Genomic DNA, 16,850 nt, shown 5'->3' with positions numbered 1-16,850 from the left:
AACGATTATTGCCCTTTAAGAGAAGCATTGAAAGACAACTGCCAAACTCTCTCTCTCTCTCTCTCCTCTCTCTCTCTCTCTCTCTCCCTTTCCCTATATAGTATATATATATATATATATATATATATATATATATATCTATATATATATATATATATATATATATATATATACATATAAATATTACATAATTAAACTAAGCGAAGGAACAACACGAAAAAGACATTTCAATTTTGCTAATCAGTGAAATGGAAGCTAAACATTGTTTTGAAATTACTTCTGGATTAACTCGTTAAATTAGAAATTAATATAGAATGATGTTCTCTTGCAGATAGTCATATCAAAAAGTTGAAAATGCTTTCCAATCTTATTTTTAAAATATATCAGTATCTGAAATATTCTATTTTATCAGCTTTTCGCCACGAAAGTTCTCCAGCATTAAGTATTGAGCCAGGTTTAATGTCACAGCGTCAATAAACTGAATCATCCGAATATTTTAATATGTACTCCAAACCTTAACCGTCAGTAATATATATTATATATATATATATATATATATATATATATATATATATATATATATATATATATATATATATATATGTATATATATATATGTATATATTCAACATTATCCAGTTTCTTAAAAAAATACAGACACAAATATATATATATATATATATATATATATATATATATATATATATATATATATATACATATATATATATATATATATATACATATATATATATATATATATATATATATGTATATATATATATATATATATATATATATATATATATATATATATAGTTTAGAAACTGGATAACTTTAAATAAACCTTTCTACGGCATGGTCCACATAATTTATTTTTTGTTTTGCAGTTTTGGAATACTTATCACTCCTTTGGCATTTTCCATAGGATATGATTCCCAGCAATCATACTGGTGACTGCCTTTGGAAAGCAACTGAATATTAATGGTTTTACCATGAATATATAACTTGTTTTCCTAAGAATGGTATATACATGCGAAAGTGGTCCATACAGGAAAAAGTGGTCTTACAGGCCCAATTACTCGCAGACCGAAACCTTTACCCTGTAAGTTCAAACTGAGGAAAAGTGAGCTAATGGAAATACTTTCTTACCGACCACACTAAAAGTCATTTTAATCAGACCAATTCTGGTTACATTAAAAGCAAAAGTTTTGTCAGCTTTGAAAAGCTTTACGTCCCAGCGTAATATTGCCTTGGGCTGGGATCATTAACCTAGTGGGGAGAAATTTTAAAAAGACTTTGTTAATATTTAAGTAACATAATCTCAATGAAAAAGTGTTAAGTAATAGAAAAACACTATTTTATTTAGACTGTCTTTGTCTTGATTACAAAAAATATAAAATAAAAACAAAAACTTCCAACAGAATTTTCCCTTGAAGATCCAAACTAGACTGGTCTTATCTTATGATGAAAATTATAAAAATTGAGTAATTAGATGGTTAAGAAAAAATCACTCGGACATAAGTAATCATTTGAATGAATCTTCGTCTCATGCTTTTGTTCCCAAATGAGAACTGGATAAAGATAAGGACACCTAAGTTTATTCAATTTATTTGCTGTATTCTCTCAGGCTCGAAAAGAAGTAGCCATTAAACACAAACCTCGGCAAATTCTTCATAATCAATCACCAGTAAGTTATAGATTTACAAGATTGTGGCGATGACTATTATTATCGCTAGGAATCTCTAAAAGTGGTGGAAAATGGAACATTAGAACACTACAGTAAATGGAAAGTAAATATCTATATATAATGAGAAGTGATATGTTAAGAAAGTGATTGGAGACAGTAAACTTCCGTTAAGGCCCAACACTTCTCTTGTAAAAGGTCCCCTCTCCACAAAATTTACCATCCTATATCTCCCGAAAAAATCTAATCCCGAGCTATTTCATAACTTTTCGAGAAAAAAAATCCACGCAAACTATTTGTGTAATCGAGTCACACAAACAAATACCGAGAACGTAACTCATTTTTTCTCTTAAGTCTTACCTCAGTTTAATCTTGAGGTTGACCTTTGCCGCACATCGACTTCCTTGCGAAAGCTAGGTCAAAAGATTTGACCTTGACCTCACTCTGCCCATTGCCTCTTCTGTGGATTATGCAAGCCAAATACAAGTCATTATCATAATTCAAAACATGTAGCATTAAGTCAGACGCTTACTGTGACTGAGCATTATCCTTGATCTCGTATGGTTCCAAAATGCATGACCAAAGATTATATTCCTATTTGAAATTGACCTCTAATTATGCCTTTCACCTTGAACTCACTCCCATATGACCTTTGAAACTCCAGGCTGTAACGCCAAAAGCTACATTTCTATCTCTCCCAAAATATATTCGGCTGTTGCTAGTCACGGGGTCTGATAACGGTTGAATTTTCGTAAAACCCTTTTGTAAATTTTTGCGAAATCTTTTTAAGAAGCAGACAAACACTAACGAACTGATCAAAATTAAGGCAACGTTGTCGACACTAATCATTTTTCTTGCTGAAATCATGAATTCTAACAGGAAGAGATGTAAGGCTCCTGAATTAAAATGACTGGTCATTTAACAATTCGAAGAAGTGAGAAAAATGGCTATATGAAGGGGGAAAGTAGCATGCTATGACTCTGTAATGTAGGTTATTTTTGTCCATGCTCCGAGCATTGCGATTATGCAGATCTCAAATAGTTTTTGCATTAACCCTTTTAGCCATCAGTCCCACTCATTAAAGTCTCTTAAATAGAAGGCATTTGTTTTTCTTTCTTTCGGCATTCGTTTCTGGTGTGGACACCATTATTGGTTTATGCACCATCAGGTTTCGGATGTATTCCATAAGAAATCAGTTTTTTTTTTTTTTTTTTTCCTTTAAACTTTGCATTTTTATAAAAAACAAATTATACTTTTCTAAAGAAAACTTGGAGAATTGCAAATACAAAGTTATATTCCTATGTGGAAAAACAGGCAACAACTAACTAACTGAAAACTCAGTACCTAATTGCTCAGAGATATGTTGATTCCCTTCGCCCAGAAACAGAATTCAAAACCATCGGTATTTGTGTCAGTCTCCGTAATGTAACCCTGAACTTGGGTCTGGATGGAAAGCATTTCTGACTGATCTAATGCCCAGACATGACTTGCATTCCAGTGGACTTGGAAAAGAGATATCAACCTCGGTTGGGATTGGTCATGATTTTACAAGTGAAGAAAAAACGGATTATTGACCTATATCTTCGCAGATTAAACATTCCTAAGTTTTCAAGGAGACTAAATTTAATTTTCCTAATTCGAGGGTGTCACCAAAGATCCAGGAGAAAGCAGTTGAGACTACATTGCCATTGTGTGCACAATAATGTTTGTTCATTGACTCATATTTGTTTCAGTGATGTCCCACAATGAACAAAGCTATTAGTTCTTAGAACTGCTAACATAAAAAGACAGCAGCAGTGAACTTGAGAGTCATATCTATTCACTTTTGCCTTCCATCTTTTAAGAGAGGACACATAATGACCTACAATAGAATCCCATGACATGTCATGAAAGTTTTACCTCGGACGGTGAATATCAAATCTGCCTTTCAGCCAAAATTAAAAGATGCAAAAGAGACAAATGTTACTTACAACATTTTGAGTTATTTTAAATCCTAGAAGTATTATTTAAATCCATAGAAATCATAATGATTACCAGGTGGTATGTCTTTGTCAGAGAGAAGGATATAAACTTTGATTTGCTTGAATAATCATTATGATAATAATAATGATATATAATAATATATTATTATCAGATGTAGTAGTACAAGTAATAGTAGTATTATTAGTTGTGGTATTTGTAATACATTGTAATTGAAGAAAAGCGGTCGTGAACCTACCTCCCACCAGTGAAAAGTGGAAAGAACAAAAGAAATGGCGGTTCAACAGTATATCTCAGTGGTTCTTAACCTTTTTATGACCACGCCCCCACCCCTATAGAGTTGGTCCTTTCTTTCACGCACCCCTTGCATCTATGAGTAAAATTACCTCCCAGATTTAAAGGAAAATAAAAAAATGAGAAAGAAAGCAAAAGGGTTTCGAGGGGTAGATAGGAGGGGAGGCCAATAATTACAAAACATGGTCAGGAGTAAAATTCCCTCCCAGATTTAAAGGAAAATTTAAAAAAATAAGAGAGAGAAAGGGTTTCGAGGGCTAAGAAGGGAGGCCAATAACATAGTCAGCCCAACGAGCCTAACTAGAGTACTAGTAGACTCTAGGAAAGTAAACGTTAGAAAGGCGATACTTTTGGCATTTGTTTCATAAACTCCTGAATATATTAGTTCTCACTCTTGTTAAGATAATAACGAATATAATTAAAGAATTTTTTTTTTTTACTTTTCGTTAGGGCTCGCGCCTCCCCTGGAAGCTGCTGACGCCCCCCAGGTTAAGAACCACTGGTATTTGTCCTAATATATATATATATATATATAAGAAGAATCATAGGGTAGCAGACCCGACCAACATCCAGGTTGAAGAGTAAAGGCATGTCTTTCACAAGTATCGTTTATTACACCGACGTTTTCACATCACATGATGCATCCTCAAGGCTGGAAATCATATATTAAGAATACTAAAATCATCACTCACTCATTAAAAAAATCTAAAAAAGCACAACAGATATTTGACATTTACAAATACAAATTAAAACGAGAACTTGAAAGGATCACCTACCAAGGTAAGAGTTAAAAAGTGACTAAAAAGGCAGAGAAAATTAACATAAGAAGAATGACTGAACAGAACGTGGAGAGTAAACAAACAGGCACTTATGGTAAAAACAGTTGCGTGGAAAAGGCAGTTATGCTAAAAACAGTTGTGTGGACGACGATTGGGTATTTAGTGTTGGTACATTGGTCTTAATAAGAAGGGACTCCAGCACCATCAACTCTTCGTCTCTACTTGCTGATCCAATAATCTTAAAATCATTGATGTCCAAGCGGGCACCACAAATCTGAGAGTGATTCCGAATATTAGATAATTCGGGATTGGACAATCTGCATCCTGTCCTAAAGCTGACACCTTGATGGGAGCAGAAACGGACCTTGAGAAGCCTCCTCGTACATCCAACGTAGGTTGCCCTGACTACATCTGGGACAGGTATATTTATTAACAATGTTTTGGATGTCAAGGAAGGCTCAGTCTGTCCTTCACTCTGAAAAAAGAACGTATACTTAGAGGATTTCGTGGGATCAACTTCAAATTAATTGCTGGCAGTTCATTAGAATTAAATTCATGAATTTCTTTTTAAAGCTTTTATCGTGAAGGAAAGGGAACTTAGCATAAATACATAACTTTGGAGCCGTATATATGGGAATAGGTGGTTTCATTTTAGTGGTTAGGAGCTTATTAAGGACTCTATGGAAATAATGGGATGGAAAACAATTATTGCTGAAGAAATTTGCCAAAAACTCCACTTCTTTATGAAAAGCTGACCAGGTGGAAGTCAGAGAGTATGCCCTGTGGAGGAGGGTAGAGAGAGAATTCAACTTGAAATTTAAATTGCGATGAACTATAAAAATTGGTGCCCAACCCTGTAAAAGTATTTTTCCTATGAATGCTGGTTTGAAACCCAGCATCTTCCCTAGTGACACGTACATCAAGAAATGATAGAGAGTTGTGAGTTTCTTTCTCTACTGTAAACTTTATATTGGGGTGTTGAGCATTAATGAATTCTAAAAAGGAGTCGGCGTTAAATCGTGTTTACAAGGCAAAGGTGTCGTCTACATACCTCTTATAAAATAATGGTGAAAACTAAGGGGGCAATTGTCAAATACTGTCTCCTCCAGGGAGTTCATGAAAAATATTGCGAAGGTTAAAGGTGGCCTAAAGGGCTTCCCATTGCCATCCCCTCCACCTGTCTGAAACAAGAATCATTAAAAATAAAGACTGTGTCCCGCACGGCCAATTCTAAAATTTGCTTAAATAAGTGTCTATTAAAACCGTTAAAAGGGAATCAGGTAATGGAAAAAGTTTGTTTAGTATGATCTCGATCGTCTCCTCAACAGGAACATTAGTGAACAGGGACTCTACGTCGAAACTGACCATAAAAAAGGTCGGAGTCCTGTATTAGGATATCCTCCTTGAAATCGGCAGCGCTTTTTTACGTTATAAGCATTATTGGTGAGCGGTTCCAACAATGGAACCAGATACTTAGCAAGTTTTATAATTGGGCGTGTTTAATGAGGACAGTATAGGTCTGAGTGGTACTCCCTCTTTATGAATCTTAGGAAGGCCGTACATGATCCCGTATGTAGAGCCTGTAACGAAAAGGTTTTGGAAGGTGTTTTTCCTCTATGATGTTGTCACGTTTCAGTACTCTGAGGAACCTATTAATTCTGTCTTCTATTTTGTAATGTTTTGTGAAATTGGGCGTACCCAATCTCTGGAATCTTGATGTGTCATTGAGAATTGAGTGCATTTTATGAATATAATCCTGCTTATCCAAAACTACAGTTCCCTTGCCTTTGTCAGGTCGCATTATAATTGATAACTTTCGTCTTTGGCCAATTCCTTCAAAATACGTAAATCCTCCTTTCTGAAGAATGGAGCCCATCTGGTTTTAAGATTGTTATACGCTTGATGAGCTAAGGCTGATAGTTGAGACCTCAAGTACTCGGCGTTATGACAAAGAGGCAATTTCGATATTTTCTGGAACAAAATTTCTAATGGTAAGAAAAACTGTTGGAAGTTGGGTTTATAACTTGGGAGGCAGAAGTCCAATCCTAAAGAAAGAAGAAACTCTTCCCTTTTCGATAAAACCCGCTTGGACAAATTAAAAACAGAATTTATATTATTGTTAAAAACAGGAATGGATATGCCTAAACCTTGTAATTTCCTATTGTGTCTCGTCTCCAACGTTTCTGTGTAAAAATTAAACAGGGAATTATTAAACAATTTGCTAAAAATAAAATGATCACTTAAAGCGTTTGAACCTTGTATAATGGATTTGTATTCGGTAGTTAACTTCTGGAATTTCTTTGTAAACTCTTTCTATACTTTTGAATTTATCTCAATGTCTAATAATTTTGCAATCGTGTCATGGTAAAATTCTGAGCGATACAGTGAAGATTTGTGGATTTTAAATTTAACGAACTTAGGAGACAGTATTTGACATTGCCCCCTTAGTTTTCACCCATTATTTTATAAGAGGTATGTAGACGACACCTTTGCCTTGTTTAAACACGATTTTTAAAACGCCGACTTCTCCTTTTTGAGAATTCATTAATGCTCAACACCCCAATATAAAGTTTACAGTAGAGAAAGAAACTCACAACTCTCTATCATTTCTTGATGTACGTGTCACTAGGGAAGATGCTGGGTTTCAAACCAGCATTCATAGGAAAAATACTTTTACAGGGTTGGGCACCAATTTTATAGTTCATGCAATTTAAATTTCAAGTTGAATTCTCTCTCTACCCTCCTCCACAGGGCATACTCTCTGACTTCCACCTGGTCAGCTTTTCATAAAGAAGTGGAGTTTTTGGCAAATTTCTTCAGCAATAATTGTTTTCCATCCCATTATTTCCATAGAGTCCTTAATAAGCTCCTAACCACTAAAATGAAACCACCTATTCCCATATATACGGCTCCAAAGTTATGTATTTATGCTAAGTTCCCTTTCCTTCACGATAAAAGCTTTAAAAAGAAATTCATGAATTTAATTCATAATGAACTGCCAGCAATTAATTTGAAGTTGATCCCACGAAATCCTCTAAGTATACGTTCTTTTTCAGAGTGAAGGACAGGACTGAGCCCTTCCTTGACATCCAACATTGTTTATAAAATATACCTGTCCCAGATTGTAGTCAGGGAACCTACGTTGGATGTACGAGGAGGCTTCTCAAGGTCCGTTTCTGCTCCCATCAAGGTGTCAGCTTTAGGACAGGATGCAGATTGTCCAATCCCGAATTATCTAATATTCGGAATCACTCTCAGATTTGTGGTGCCCGCTTGGACATCAATGATTTTAAGATTATTAGGATCAGCAAGTAGGAGACGAAGAGTTGATGGTGCTGGAGTCCCTTCTTATTAAGACCAATGTACCAACACTAAATACCCAATCGTCGTCCACACAACTGTTTTTAGCATAACTGCCTTTTCCACGCAACTGTTTTTACCGTAAGTGCCTGTTTTGTTTACTCTCCACGTTCTGTTCAGCATCTTCTTATGTTAATTTTTCTCTGCCTTTTTAGTCACTTTTTACTCTTACCTTGGTAGGTGATCCTTTCAAGTTCTCGTTTTAATTTGTATTTGTAATGTCAAATATCTGTTGTGCTTTTTTAGATTTTTTAATGAGTGAGTGATGATTTTAGTATTCTTAATATATGATTTCCAGCCTTGAGGATGCATCATGTGATGTGAAACGTCGGTGTAATAAACGATACTTGTGAAAGACATGCCTTTACCTCTTCAACTTGGATATATATATATATATATATATATATATAGTATATATATATATATATATATATATATATTGTATGTATGTATGTATGTCTGTATATATATTTATACGTACATACATATAATATACTATATATATATATATATATAATCTACCATCAATTATCTTACCAGATGAGTGGTCAGGTGGATAACGTGACCTCGTTCTGATATGACGAACGCGGGTTCGAGTCCTGTTACGGACGGAAGACTGTCTTCGTCTGGTTCACCTATCGCATTTTAGCTTCGTAGTGACAAACTGACCTAAAAAGTGCACACACACATATATGGAATGACAAGTAACAAAGAATGCTATAGCTTTTAATTACTAACAAAGATGAAAGATTGAAGTGAATAAAACAAATTGGAATATCACTAATGTGCCTTCAGGCAGTTATCTATTTTATCACCCGTGTCTGGGATATGGTTACTTGATATTTATGAAAATATAGTGCAATATTGCACATTACTTCCAGATTAACACGACAATGAAAATATGCAGGGAATGTGATGAATAATAGGGTTTTATTGCTCGGTTCTCCTGGAATCATTCCGTTGCAACTGCATTATGCAACTCAGTTGCAAGTAATCAAGTAAAGAGAAAATTAAACCTATTGTAGATCTAGCGAACTGTATAGTTTCTATTTAGCTATAGAAACTGACGAAAAATGAAGCTTTTTTATTGTGAGAGAGCATCAATAATCAGCAAGAGCATTCTGGCCGTGTCCATGAAGTAACTTTACAAAACATCTGGTGAGTCATGACAGAAATCTCCACCGTCAAATTCAGTTGCTGGATTCAGCCTCAACACCATAATCGAGCTTCACTGTGATGTAGTATATACCCGGTCAGACAAGATATGACTGTTTTGTCATCCTTGATCTGAATGTTCCCTTGTAGCAGTGCGTCCATTCCACGTCTAATGCAATTGAGAGCAACTTTTTGCTCTATAGCCTTCTAAGAGAGATCTTCAACCGAGCGACCGCCAAAACGTCGTTTAAAACGACTTTGGCCACATCCTGTGAGATCCTGGTAATAAAGCACCAAACCTGATCTGTAGTTGATGTATCATGAAAATGCTTCTTGTCGCCAACAGAGTTTATGATCTAACTTGGGAACTGATTTCGTAAGTTTCTGGTGATGAACCATTTGGAAACTTGATTGAGACGTCTCTTTCACCGAGCAGGCGCTCTCTCTCTCTCTCTCTCTCTCTCTCTCTCTCTCTCTCTCTCTCTCTCTCTCTCTCTCTCTATATATATATATATATATATATATATATAGATATATATATATATATATATATGTGTGTGTGTGTGTGTGTGTGTATCTCTCTCTCTCTCTCTCTCTCTCTCGTCTCTCGTCTCTCTCTCTCTCTCTCAATCTACAAGAGCTTGTAACAGAGTATGTGATTCATAAACGAAAGTTGTCTCTTGAACCGCTGATATTGACCGTTTTTTCTGTGAAATTGATCGTTTCAACAATAAGGCTTTAGAACAGATATGCACAAATAAATTAAAGTTCATGTACATTGGCTATATTAGTTCCTAACTTAAAGATTTTGCAAGTGATGTCACTCCGTTTAATTCCAACTCCTAATACACAGAGTTTATTTATTACCCACAACGAATCATTTTCAGAGGCGAACTGTTGTCTCTTTTGTTGAGCAAGTGCGATTTTCACTACTGTTTTTGTATAGATTCAAATCTTTTTCAGCAGACGTTTTTTTTTTTTTTTTTATCCAGTGTCTTCTTACTCGATTCATGAAAAGAGAAGAATGTTATCAGTAATCTGATCCTGAAGGGATTCATTACCAGGAAGCTTCAGAGTTTTAATAGGCGTTAGCTGATGTTTCGTTCCAACTCAACAAACTGACAATATCATGGTCAGGGGAGGTCAAGGTCTTTGAGAAGGATTGCCTCTCCCAACGCTCAAAGACTCAAGAACGTTTCGATTTTCGCCAACGTCACGCCAGGAATTTTCTCATTACGCTTGTAACCATGTTAAGCAACTAATGGCCTTATTTTAAACGTCATTTGTCTAAATGTAAAAATCTTCATGACCGTGGGTATCGCTAGTCAACTTTTTCTGATAAAATTTGCGGAAAGAGTGACGCGACTTTCGTTTCCTTCGAGGTCCCAACAACGTTAGCGCCGCAGAAAACGGTATTTTGTAAGACTAGTCATAGACCTAAAAGTCTGTTTACCTTTGAAAAACAGCGGTGTCGCCATTATACCGTCCATGTGGTATGTTTATGAATTTAAAGTTTTAAGGGAAACTAATCTTCACAAAGGAAAAACGTCAAGTGGATTCTCAAATCATAGCCTGGCTCCCGGAATGTTATGGCACTCAAAATTTCCTCGTTGGTACGAGTGGTTACGTGCTCACCTACCGAGTCGGTAGTCGCCAGTTTCTATTCTCCGCTCTGCCAACATGGTATCAGAGGAATTTATTTCTGGCGATTAGAAAGGGATTCATTTCTCGATATAATTTGGTTCGGATCTCACTATAAGTTGTAGATCCGTTGCTAGGTAACCAATTGGTTCCTAGCCACGTAAAAATGCCTGATCCTTCGGGCCAGTAATAGGAGAGCTCAACCAGCTCAGTGGTCTGGTTAAACTGAGATTACATAGGGCGCCAGAATAAATTCCTCTGATTTCACGTTGGCAGAGCGTAGAATCGAACTCGCGACTACCGAATCGGTAGGTGAGCACGTAACCCACTCGTCCAACGATGAAATCTTGAGTGCCATAACATTCCAGGAGCCAGGCTTTGATTTGAGAATCCACTTGACGTTTTGTCGTAACTTCTGTTGCCGAAAATCCGAATGCAAGAAATAAAATGTCTTGATAAGAGTAGTGACATTTTTCCCTACGGGGATTTTTAATTTTTTACGAATTTCTCATAACCAGCTTAAGGAGAGCGCATTAGGGAAACCGTTCCTCACTCTTGGGTTTACATGGATATGGGACACTGGCATTGCCAATGAAACTTGATTATTATTAGGGAACAGCTAATAGAAATTTTTTAAAAAAAGGAACCCATAGACCGCCTGGAAAGCGTTTAGTCTAAATGGAATTCGTGGCTTTGAACTTTGATAGTTAATCACAGAAAAATAACAAGTAATAACTGCGCTGAACTCTCTTCGGTGCAATCGAGTTTTCTGTACGGCGTATAATGCTGTATGAAATTCAAGTCAAGGCTCATGAAACTTTCAGCCACTGCCCGGTAGTGCCTTGTGTTGTTGGCACATATAGCGGTGCCGCCAGACGCAGATGCACGGCAAAGCTTTACCTTAAATAAAATAAAAAACTGCTGAGGTTAGAGGGCTGCAATTTTGGTGGGTGATAAACATAACGATTTGTGGCCCTTTAGCCTCGGTAGATTTGAAAATCTGAGGCGGACAGAAAAAGCGCAGACGGACAGACAAATGAATAGCCATCTCAATTGCTTTCTTTTACGGAACACTAAAAATGAGCGAATAGAAGCTAAAACTCTTCGTATAATTTGTTTTTCGCTCATTAGTTTTTATATTTGTTTTACATTCTGGACTTAAAACTTGTTAGCTATCCATAACATATCACTAATAATGTAAAAAATTATAATAATAATGATGATAATGAATGGAACATTAAGACTTGCACTGTTCTTCTAAACAGGTGTAGGTAATTTTTTATATTTTCTGCTATGAAAAACAATCGATTTTGATGTAAACCCAAAAACGAAAAACCAAAAAAATGGTTTATTCTTATCTTAATGTCCCCCGGTTGTAGAGGTCTTTGATAAATAAAAAAATAAAAATTAGGTGCAATATTTCATTACTCTTGAGTAACCGGTTCTAGATTGGATAACCTTTCATATGTCGAGTCATCTCTTTGTCTACCCAAGCTTTGCATCCTGGAAGGCCGAGTCTTCCCAAAGTTTAAATTGAAAGCAAATCAATCACCTTTTTGCTTTTACGAACTGAAAATTTGAAATTCGGCCACTGCCTGTTAAAATAGGTGTGAATGAATATGTGACGTTATTTCAATGAGCGAGTAAATAATTCTGATAAATTTTCATAGAGCTACATTGGCTATAAAAAATAAATTAGGGATACATATTTATTTCTATAAATAAGGAATATCGTTCATCTCATTCATCTTGCAGGACAGCTACCCTCCTAGTCATATCTGGGTGCACCGTAAGATCGTGAAGGACCCCTGCTCTCACGGGAGTCCTGGCTAGCAGCGAAGGCGATCTGGTCGAGGACGAACTGGGGGATTGGGTGGGGGAATGCAGGGGCCACTGGAAGGAGGTCGGACTGGGGCTGGAAACCGTTCTCGTCAGCGACCGTACTGTCTCCAGTCGGACTGGGGTGCCGTCAGGAGCCGTGTACCTAATTTCAAAATGGACAAAAACTCATATTAACGGTAATCTGGGTAATTACGTGAAGTATAAGAGTTGGAGCCATATCAAATGACTCCAACGTGTCATTCGCTTCCTAATTCCTAATATAAATCTAGTCCCGATGAGTCTAAAAGTCTCTGTAGTTTGGTGTCATAATGACACCCCATGAGCAGTTCTGCTTTTGGGAATTAGTTACGCATTTTTTTTTTTTTCTACCTCGTTCTCCTCCCACAAGTCAGGAAGGCAAGATGAGGTTATTATCATATCCTGAATAGATTTACCAACCAAAAAGGAACTCACGAGAAGGCTCCAGAAGCGGCAACAGCCCCGTTGGCTCCAGGGGAACCGCTGTCTGTGAACTTGATGCCGTTGGCGGTTTCGACGTCGACGACGTATCGTCCCGAATCATCCTGCTCGCGGCTGTCCTTGAGGATGGCGATCTCCTCGCTGGAGTCGCCGCCCCTGAAAGAACCTCGGGGGGCGTCGTAGTTGTACTGGGGGGCGGCTAAAGCCACGGCTGCTAAGGCTGAGAGGATCGCCTGCAAATATGATGACAGTCAAGAAAGCTTTACAACTGATCAATGCAAAAACAAAAAAGTTAATGATACTCGTCAAAGCAAGAATAACAGTAACTGCATTCTGAAATAACCTTTCGAACTGTATTAGTATAATGCACTTTGGTCTATTTAGATTTTCAACTGAGTAGCGTGTATTTAAGGATTCTCTTTGGCAAGAAAAATGCACATTAGGACAGTTTCAGCGAATGAATTCAAAAGTAAATCGAAGAAATGGTCTACAGTGCGTTGAGGGGACATATTTCGAAGCAACTCGCACTTCAGTCGCTCATTTCAAAACCCAGACACAATGACACAACCCGATATTTTTTGGCTGCGGCTTCCAAGAAGTCAAGTTTGCTTTATAGTGCTTTCGGTCTATTTAGCCAATAGAAGCTCATTTCACTTCGACCGACTTCGATGTTAATGTTTCACTGTCACTCTACTTACGAACTTCATTGTGTGACGCTTCACAGGAGAATGATATCCACATGAACATCTCATGCTATATATATACTAAGTACAACCAAGCATACTTTCAGCGCCTTGGATGGAATCTTTTTTTAGTGCAAGTTTTTTGCATCGAAATTTCTTCAGTAAGAGAGATCCACTACTTTACCACGTCCTTGGTGAACTACTTTTGCAACATCTGCGGCCGACTTGCCTCAGGCCATATTCGCATGCCGCTGCTCAAATTAAGATTTTCCAGTTTTTCATACATATATATATATATATATATATATATATATATATATATATATATATATATATATATATATATATATACTGCTCGTTTCAGTAATATTGATTTTAAGGGCTTAGTAATAAATAATTCTCCTAAGATGATCCCGGCTGCATATATGAAATTTCTTGTAAAAGTGAGATAAAATATATTACGGACAAACCGGAAAATCTCTTTCAAAACGAATGAAACAGCACCAATATTCTGTGAGAACTGGACAAATATCGAATGCATTATTCATCATATTAACACACACACACGCACACACACATATAATATATATGTGTGTGTTGTGCGTTCTTAAAAAAATCACAGCAGATGCACATGATGTCATTAAATAAGCGAATACCACAGGAAAATGATAGGCAGAAATCCAAGCGCCTTTGTGTTTATCAAGACATCGTCAAGGAACGAGTGAAATACAGTTGGAAAGAAAGTTACCAGGAAAATAAAAGGATCAAGATTACCAGATGGTGAATTGTCAAAAGGGTAAAATTCAAAGAGATAATCCAAATTATCGGATATGACACTGTCACATACTTAAACATAGATTTTAAACATAAGAGAAACTAAACATAGCCATACAAGGTCCACAAAACTTGATTCTATTTGTCTTCAAACATTTTCATTATGAAGGCATCGAGTTTAAATAAACCAAGACTTAAATCTAGAACACCTCCATTATTTGACTTGATGAAAACAAGATTCAATGATATTCCTTTTAACTCTGTCATTACATGGATTAAAGCTCTTGCTTGACTCCAGTTAATAGGATGAATAATGCTTTCGATATTTGTCCAGTTCTCACATAATATTAGTGCTGTTTGATTCGTTGTGAAAGATATTTTCCGGTTTGTCCTTAATATACCTTATCACACTTTTTACAAGGAATTTCATACATGCAGCCGGGAACATCTTTAGGAGAATTTTTCTATTACTAAACTCTTAAGATAAATATTATTGAAAACGACATTTATGTTATACTCTATTTCCTAACTCCATGTTTTGCGTGTATAATAACTCCACAACAGTGAATAAAACACAGTCAGGAAATCGGAAAAGGAACAGGAAAAAGCGTTGAAATAATCACCTTTCACGCGAACACAAACTGAATTTTTTGCCAATCACTGTCACTAGGAATTTCTTTGAATTGTCGGTTACTGATCAGGAATATATTTCCTAAAAGAATGAAGCTAATATCAGCTAAATTTATATGCCAATATTACACGATGAATACTTCTTTAAAATGCCCGAACAATCATGATGGAGGGTTCATCTTTGGCTAGGCGTGCAGGGGTTCTTAGCTTTTCTTAGCACGATATGTTATATATACACACACACACACACACACACACACACACATATATATATATATATATATATATATATATATATATATATATATATATATATATATATATATATATATGTGTGTGTGTGTGTTGTGTGTGTGTGTGTGTGTGTGTGTGTGTGTGAGAGTGTGTGTGTGTGTGTGTGCGTGTGTGTACGTATATATTCATCTATTTATTTATCCATTTATTTTATTTAAAGTAGTTATGTTTATTCTACATTTACATCATTACTCGTTAAGTAGATAACTGATAGTAATGCAAAATAAGTAAGCATACCTTAACAATAATAAGGTACCTGTAATCATGAGGTAATCGTCTTAATTATGACTTAAAACAATTATTATTTATTATTAAATTCAATTTTCTCAATGAGAGTACTAGTAACTGTTACTATACAAAATATTCAATTTAACATGAATACCTCGTACACCCTGGTTGGATGTTTTATACACCCATTACCTGAGGGTACCTCAGCGACCTCCACCGATCCCATGACCTATTTTTGACCCCACATAATAAGCATTCCGACCCCCCATTTGGGAATCCCCTTGGCTAGGCGGTTCATACTACTGCTGCTGACCAGTTACAAGGCGAAGACAGCACACCTAGAGGATTGTTAAATACGTTGCCCTACTCGCCTATAAAATAGTAACAATAGTGTGGAAAGTTTGTATCTTCATATAATTCTGTAATTCTTTTAAAAATTTGAAACTTCATATAATTCTGTAATACTTTTCAATATTTGAAACTTCATATAATTCTGTAATCCTTTTATATTTGAAACTTCATATAATTCTGTAATACTTTTCAATATTTGAAACTTCATATAATTCTGTAATACTTTTCAATATTTGAAACTTCATATAATTCTGTAATACTTTTCAATATTTGAAACTTCATATAATTCTGTAATACTTTTCAATATTTGAAACTTCATATAATGCTGTAATACTTTTATATATTTGAAAAACAAATGAAAGCATTCTTCCTTCGCTCTTGATTGGAAAAACATCGGTGATTATCACCTTTTACCCGTTTTGTACAGACTAATCGTATATGGCAGCATTTCATAATCGGAAGACTTGGACTGTCCGGTCTGGAAGTATTGGGCAGACATTGTTGGGTTACCTATCGCCTCTGTAGTTTGTGCCCGTGCTAAACATTCCAAGCATAAATTAGCCCTGTTGTTGTTGTTTTAGATTTAGCTGGCCTTATGCCAGCACGGGCTCTTGCTCCTAGAGCAACCTGTAAAGCCAAGCCAGTCCTGGTTGTTAGATTCCTATCTGCTGACTCGCAGTAATTTTAAAGATG

The 16,850-nt window shown here is 36.0% G+C and overlaps 1 pseudogene; it reads right to left on the bottom strand.

Moving 5' to 3' along the window:
- Nucleotides 1-12,591: 12,591 nt before the first annotated feature.
- On the bottom strand, nt 12,592-13,943 carry LOC135206447 (cuticle protein AMP1A-like; annotated as a pseudogene).
- Between the last annotated feature and the right edge of the window lie 2,907 nt (nt 13,944-16,850).

This window comes from Macrobrachium nipponense, chromosome 31 (genome assembly GCF_015104395.2).
Source record: "Macrobrachium nipponense isolate FS-2020 chromosome 31, ASM1510439v2, whole genome shotgun sequence".
Lineage (NCBI taxonomy): Eukaryota > Metazoa > Arthropoda > Malacostraca > Decapoda > Palaemonidae > Macrobrachium > Macrobrachium nipponense.
Note: the sequence above shows the minus strand (reverse complement) of the source record. Positions and strands in the feature narration are given on the sequence as shown.